The sequence below is a fragment of the Haemaphysalis longicornis genome, unplaced genomic scaffold (genome assembly GCF_048455015.1).
Source record: "Haemaphysalis longicornis isolate Haplotype H1 unplaced genomic scaffold, Haemaphysalis longicornis Haplotype H1 scaffold_14, whole genome shotgun sequence".
NCBI classification, from domain to species: domain Eukaryota; kingdom Metazoa; phylum Arthropoda; class Arachnida; order Ixodida; family Ixodidae; genus Haemaphysalis; species Haemaphysalis longicornis.
In genome coordinates this window covers 22,743,622-22,751,346 of record NW_027526245.1, presented here as the reverse complement: position 1 = coordinate 22,751,346, position 7,725 = coordinate 22,743,622, and the positions used below count along the sequence as shown (strand labels likewise).

The window sequence follows — 7,725 nt, the reverse complement described above, 5'->3', positions numbered from 1 at the left end:
AGCTGACAGGACACTCGTTACAGGGCTATGATGTGAAGGGAAGGTGGCGCGATAACTCCAAGCAGAATTCCAAACGCAATCGTCAAAGCACACCTCGCAAACACTACGCACCCGTTAGCCGCTCCATGCTGGTGAATGGTTACAGCGGCGCGTTCGAGCAAGGCTGGTTCTGGTTCCAGCGGTAAGCGTCAAATTCGGCTTGCAGCTCGTGAAGGTGCTTCGTGTGCATGGGGTCTACGTCTCGTGTCCGTTTGAACAGCGACAGTACTTCCACGATACGAAGGCGGGGGCGCAACGCTGGCGAAAAAATAACACCATCTGCCCGTGGGGAACCCTGATGAGGATGCGAAACATCGTGGCGGTTCCGTGGGGTTCCATTGTGTTGCCGTTATGTTGAGTGATCTGGTTTTTACTAGCGCCAGAGGAAATTCCGCGTCCGGGTCAACACCGGTGGCAAAGGCACACAAGTACTGTTGTGTTACGGTGAGTAGGCGGTGGTTCTCGAGCGCCGAAACTCGTCCATCATGTTCTTGTCGATGTTGTCTCTGTGGTAGAATCGGTAGTCTCCGTCAGCGTTGGTGAGGTAAAGGTTGTTGACATTGGGGCACCGGCTGAGAGCAACGTACACGCCCTCCTCTTCGCAGCTTTGTCTTCTCCTTCTTCTTATTTCGGCGGTTCCCCTACGGAAAGACGACGACGGTGGTTGAACGCGAAGCTATCTTGTGATGGACTCTCTGGTTGGCCAATCCCTAGGGGCATCCTGCCGCAATCAGCATCAGAGGCGCTGCGGACGGGGCTGGTTGAGCTGGAAGGCGCGTGGCGCTTCCCGCCACAGCTTTCCCACGGGAAATTCAACATCCTCCTCTAAAGTTTTCAGTTCGTCGTTTCCGCTGACGTTCAGCTTCGCGTGCCTTCGTTGTATCAGTAGCTTCTTGACGTAGTTTGACTCAGTCAAGGACATAAGGCGCGTTCGTAATACTTGCTCCTGTCCCGGATTTGTAGTGTAGTGGGAAGAGCTCCGCGTACCTCCCGTTGCGGCCAGAGAGTCGTGGGATCGAAACCGGGCGCCGCTAACTTTTTTTTTTTGTAGTGTAGTATCGTGCAGCTGTGGGTGCAAGGAGGAGAGTTGCGCATGCGCAGTGTGAGTGCGGACGCCGACGCGGGACATGCGGGGACCGTAAGATGCTCCGCATCTAAAATCTCGTACGGCGCCTTCGGCAACGCCACTCACCTCCACATCCCCCGCCAGCCAGCCGGAGCCACTAAATGCTACCGCGGGCCTGAGAGTGGTTCATCTTCCATAATGCATTATGCGGGAGGAGCCCGAGGAGAGGAGAATGCGGCGTCAGAGGAGGTTGGCTTGCCAAAGCTGGGCCGCTTGACGTCATGCTCCCTCCTAACATTTTTCTTCCTCCATGCTGGCTGCTATGAGCTGCTCCGTGACATTGCGCATGAGATGGCGCACCTTCTCTCATTAGCTCATACCAGTGTCCACCCGCCTAGGCAAGCGCCACGTGCGCTCAGCGAACGGTTTCTGAGCCTTGGACTGGAGGGCGAGTTTGGCCGTTTCTTTCCGCCGCTGCTGTTGTAAGTGTCGGAATTGCTGCCGAATTGCTGCCGAGAGAGCGGGTTAGTGGCCCCTTGTTGTTTCCGCTAGTTGAGTGCAGCTACGCGGTCGAAATGATCCAGGCAGCTTTCGACGTGGTCCGAGGTATCGCTGTGTGATGGCAGTGGTGTGCGCGGCCAGTGGACGCGGGGAAAGGGCTCGACGCATTGGTTGGTTTGGCTAGCCGTGTTTGGTATCATGCTGGACGGTGTCCGGAGCAGGCGAAATAATATCTTCGAGCTTGAAGGCGCCGACTTTATCTGGCACCCTCCGTAACACGACGTTCAGTGTACAATCCGACCATCGCGTATACTCACAGAAACTCAGCAACACCCCTAAGCCACGCGCTGTTGCTCCCACGTCTGCCCGTAGTGCAGAAGAGTTCTGTCTCAACAGCGGAGCTCTATACGGCTAGCTTCCAGGAAATTTTACGTCTCCGTGTCCAAAAATTATACTCCCAAGCGCCCTTTATGAGCAGAAAAAGGACAGCGAGCCCCCTGCCGGCACCTGGTGTATCAAACAGAGCTAAAAAGCAACCCAGTATTGTATAACGCCGCGCTTTATTAGATGTCGAAGCCAATCATCAAGGCATATAAAGTTCTATAACAGCGTTAAGAAAGGCGAAAAAGAGGGCGAAACAAGATTGGGCGCTGTTATCGAACTTATCTAACTATTAGAGCTGTTTTCGAACTTTAGGTATGTGCCGCAAACACCGTTTTTCAGTAAGGCATGTTATGACGCCTGCTGTGCCGGCAGGAAAGCTAGCAAGGAACTTATAATACACAGCGTTCCGCGGTGCGTGTGACGAAGGATATGTGTGCCTAGGGGTGGACCTCTATTGTATAGCGTGTTTACATTGTTATTCAGTTTCAGCTTACCAAGCAGCTTCGGTAAATGTTTCTTAAATACCGCTCGCGTAGAAAGCGGACACCCAATTCGTACAAATATCTCATCTCTAGCGACTGCATTTTTTAGACAGAAAAGCGCCCGCAAATGCGTGGTCGTGCTGCTTGCCGCTGTGCAAGTTCCCGATGAACCCGCCGCGGTGGCTCAGTGGCTAAGGCGTTGCGCTGCTAAGCACGAGGTCGCGGGTTCGATTCCCGGCCGTGGCGGCCGCTTTTCTGATGGGGGCGAAAAGCAAAAACGCCCGTGTGTACGAGATTTCGGCGCACGTTAAAGATCCCCAGGTGGTCAAAATTAATCCGGAGCCCTCCACTACGGCGCGCCTCATCGCCTGCGTTGCGTCGGCGCGTTAAACCAAACAATCAATCAATCAATCAGGTTCCCGATAAGTGGGAGTTTGCGCAGGTTGTGCCGTTTTCTAAAATAGGCACTCGTGCAGTCTACACCAAATATCGCCCTATTTTCCTTACAAGCGTCCCACAGAAATTGCTCGCGTGTTTCATAGCAAAACACAATTTCCGCAATTTGCTTTCGTGTGAGACTCTGCACATTTTCGCACGCCATTTATAACTAAACGTATTTGGAGCGTCAGACGCCGGTGAAGCTGCGTTTGACTTTGACGTAGGTGAGGTGGCGTAAAATGGTACACGTTTGTCTGGGTGCAATCATTGGTTAAAAGCAATACGCGGTATGTCCCCATTTTTCATAAATACCCCGGTGCTGCAATTTGCTTTAAAGTTGAGAACGGTCAAAGAAACCCTATCTTTTCGCCCAATATTGCCGCGAACCATGTATGGCTTTGTTTATTTATTGTTTGTTTTACTGCCCGGCCACACCCGGCTCTGTCATGCGTGTCCGGAGTGAAGCGCGTCTTCCATTCTTTGTTTATGCCGCACGGGCTATCTCATTCAGATAAACAGACTGTTTCGCCATGACGTCACTAAGCCCAGAATAATCTTCTTTGACCTACAAGGTTCAGGATGTAAATCGACGGTTCTAGAAATACTTACGCTGAAAGATAAAAGCCTGCAGAGCAGACGCCGCGCCATCCCATTCGACGACACCCATTCGCCATCCCATTCGACGACATCCCATTCGACGACACTCGACACTCGACCGCTGCTTCGCCGCCTCTGTATTCTTTGTAGTTGTTAGGGGAGAACAAGTTCGCTCTAATAAGTTGTTTTCCTTGAAGACAACTGCGCCGTCTTCGGCTACGCGACATGTGGTGGAGGCGCTGGGTACGCACCCTTTATGCTACCAACAACCACTGAAAGGCACCAAACCAGTCCAACTAGAGCCAGCCACCGACTGAAACGCTTCCGGCCCGAGTTTGGTTTCCTCAGCAACATCACCAATCCTCAGCAACATCACCAGCAACATCACCAATCGTCCTGCAGCAGCCACGGGAACGGCCATCCTTCCGAGGAGCCCCCGCAAAAGACCGAGAAGAATGGTTGGAGAAACTGGACCGCGGGCGGATCTTCAACAGGTGGGACGACGCAGAAACGTTCCGGCATGTTTTCTTTTACTTGGAAGATTCCGCTCGCACTTGGTTCGAGAATCATGAGGAGCTCCTTGGCCAACTGGGCTCACTTCAAAAGCGAGCTCCTTAAGAACTTTACTACCGTGGTCAGAAAAGGACGCGCAGCACTTTTGCTTGAAACTCGAACGCAGCACCCGAACGAAGGGGTCATGATCTTCGTCGAGGAGATGAAGCGACTTTTTCGCTGTGCGGACCCAGAAATGACGGAGGAAAAGAAAAGTTTTCTGATGCAAGGAGTAAAGGAAGAACTCTTCGCTTGCCTTGTCCGCAACCCCACTAAAACAGAGGCTGAATTCGCGCCTTAAGCTGGAGCGATGGAGAAGACGCTTGAAATTCGAACGAGGCAGTACGACCGCCCTATCAACGCGCTGTTCGCGAAGAGCAGCGGTGCCGCAACTGGAAGCTCCGATACATTGCGCGAGACCATCCGAGCAGTAGCCAGGGAGGAGCTTCGGAAGCGTTTGCCAACGACGCCGCAGCCTCAAGTGGCTTCCCTGATCGACGTAATCCGAAAAGTCCAAAACGCACTGGTAACTTCTACGCCGTCGTAAGCACACCGCGAACCACAAGCCATAACCTACTCCGCGGCCGTTCGTCGACCCCACCACGATCCAACCCTTAGTCAAGAAGCCCCGCCGTACCACCGTCCACTGTCGGCCGCACGACCCTCTTAAGCCCAAAACCAGAACCCGAGGAAGACGGACGTCTGGCGAACGCCCGATAATCGCCCGCTGTGCTACCACTGCGGAGAGGCCGACCACATCTACCGTCGCTGCCCCTTCAAGATGCTCGGTTTGCGAGGGTTCTCCGTCGATGCACCCCGCCGCCGACCTGGCCAGCGCCTATCGGAGATCGAAGAATACCTGTACAACACCAGCCGTGGACCAGCCCGTTTCAACCGATCGCCGTTGCCCTACCCATACCAGTCGCCCAACCACCGTAGCAATGCTGATTTCGCACGTGGAAGGTCCCCCAGCCCACGCGGGGGAAACTAGAAGGAGCCACTTCTGGAGGTAAAGTTGCACGACCGCGGAAAAAAAAACCCCTCCAACGACGCAACGACTCGCGGAAGACGATGATTCCGGACATGGCCTCAGCCCGATGACCCGATCTAACCCGCACGTGACTCCTGAACACGACGACAACCACATGCCGCGATGCGTACCCGACCTGACCGAACCTGCCGCTGAGAAGACTACGACCGCGACGCACAGTGCCCGACCGACAACACGCACCAGCCGAGATACGACGCCACGACGCACCCGGAACTCGAAGAAGGCAGCATCCGACGTTCAGCTGTCCATCGACGGCTTTGAAGCAGTCGTCCTCTTACACAAGGGAGCCGATTCTCAGTCATGAGCGGGCCATTTGAGTCTAAGCTGAAGATAGTTGTATCGCTTGCGCCATCGAACGAGGCATGACGCAGGTTGTGCAATGGGAAGAAGGCCGCATCTTTATTGTAGCAGTGTTTATATACCGAGCGAGACAAGAAATGGTGCGTACCCTCGCCGCACTATCGTATCAAGGGGGCGGGTTTGACACGAGGCGCATGCTGCGCAAGGTATGATACATCCTCCTTGGTGTAAAAAAAATTCCCCCGCATTTCCCCGAGGGGGAGAATGTGAAAGTGCGAATGCACGGTTGTCGGCCCGCTTGCGGCGCTTGCGCTCGGCCCCCGCAGCCCACCGCCTCGCCGCCTTCTCTTCCATCTCTTCCATCGGGTTTGTAGTATCACGTGTACACCACGCAGTTATCAAGCCGCTATAACGCCGCTGAGTCGCCAACGCACGCCGCTGACGACGTAGTTTGAATGCGTTAAAGATATAACGCGCGTCATTAACACTGATATCACCGTCGCGTCCGTGGCTTGGTCGGTAGAGCGTCGCGCTGCGGCCGCAAAGTCCGCAAAGTCCGGCGGTGGATGGTTTGGGGTCGCTTATAAAGTGCGAATGCACTTTATAAGCGACCCCAAACCATCCACCGCCGGACTTTGCGGACTTTGCGGCCGCAGCGCGACGCTCTACCGACCAAGCCACGGACGCGACGGTGATATCAGTGTTAATGACGCGCGTTATATCTTTAACGCATTCAAACTACGTCGTCAGCGGCGTGCGTTGGCGACTCAGCGGCGTTATAGCGGCTTGATAACTGCGTGGTGTACACGTGATACTACAAACCCGATGGAAGAGATGGAAGAGAAGGCGGCGAGGCGGTGGGCTGCGGGGGCCGAGCGCAAGCGCCGCAAGCGGGCCGACAACCGTGCTTTCGCACTTTCACATTCTCCCCCTCGGGGAAATGCGGGGGAATTTTTTTTTAAATGTAGAGGAGCACTGCGGACGCCGCCGACGCCGCCGCCGCCGCCGCCGCCGGCGGTGGATGGTTTGGGGTCGCTTATAAAGTGCATTCGCACTTAAAAATAATTGACACGTGAACACAATTGAAAGGCTCACAAAATGTTAAGCACCCATTCACGGCATTTGAACAAAGTTTTCGTTGTAAGCCAGCCGTCTCGGCGCGTTGCGTTGTCGCTGCGATCTTCTTGGAACTAGTGTAGCTGCTGTGCCCGGGATCGGGGCCGCGGGCATGTACCCCGGCAACGCGACTGGAACCTCATGCGCAGGAGCAGACGGTGCTTCATCCTCGCCGCTTTCGGCGAGGTCTGGGCCGAAGTCCTCGCTGGTTAGCAGCAAATGTCGACGATTCCGTCGCAGCTGCCGCCCTTCTTTTGTCGTGACGTCGTAGGACCTTGGATGCCCGGAAGGCCTCACGACTTTAGCTTCCTTCGCCCATGCTCCTTTGGAACGCGGTTCAAGCGGCGCCAGCAGTCTTCCAGGGCGGTTGGACTGGATGCGCTTCACGATGGAGTGTTCCGGTCCGGTCTCCATGTCCGGCAGGGTGTTGCGCAGTCTTTTGCCTTGCAATATCTCCGCTGGGGCCATGCCGCACTCCAGTGGCGTTGTCCTGTAAGCAAGAAGACCGAGCCAGAAATCTTGCTTTGCGTCATGCGTTTTTTTTTCAGGATTCTCTTAATAACCTGGACGCCTTTCTCAGCCAAACCATTCGATTGCGGATATCCTGGACTGGATGTGATGTGTCTGAAGTCGTATGCCCTTGAAAAGGACCTGAACTCGTGACACGAAAATTGCGGGCCATTATCTGACAGGACTTCCAGGGGAATGCCGCACCTAGAAAATATGGCGCTGGTTGCCTGAATGACAGAGCTCGCCGATGTGTCACGCAACTGCTTCACTTCCGGAAAATTTGATAGCGCGTCGTATACGCTGAGGTACGACCGTCGACCGTACTCTAAAATATCAATGCCAACTTTTTGCCACGGCATCTCGGGCACCGGGCGCATCATTAAAGGTTCTTGCGGCTGAGTATACGCGTACTTCTTGCACACTGCACATTTCTGCACGAATGCATCAATGTCGGTGTTAATGCCAGGCCAAAATACAAGTCGCCTTGCCCTTTCTTTGCATTTGGTGATGCCTATGTGTCCTTGGTGAATTCTTTCTAAAGTGTCTTTCCTCAAGCTCTTTGGAATTACCACTTTACATCCTTTCAAGAGGACACCTTTCACCTGTATCAGTTCTGTAGAGAATGGCCTCAACTCTCCCTCTATGCGTAGCCCGTGTTCCAAACTGTGCAGCACCGCTTTAAGATACGA

General features: G+C 54.2%; 1 pseudogene; it reads left to right on the top strand.

The window, feature by feature from the left end:
* The first annotated feature begins 6,638 nt into the window (after nt 1-6,638).
* Nucleotides 6,639-7,465, top strand: LOC144165001 (uncharacterized; annotated as a pseudogene).
* The last annotated feature ends 260 nt before the right edge of the window (nt 7,466-7,725 follow it).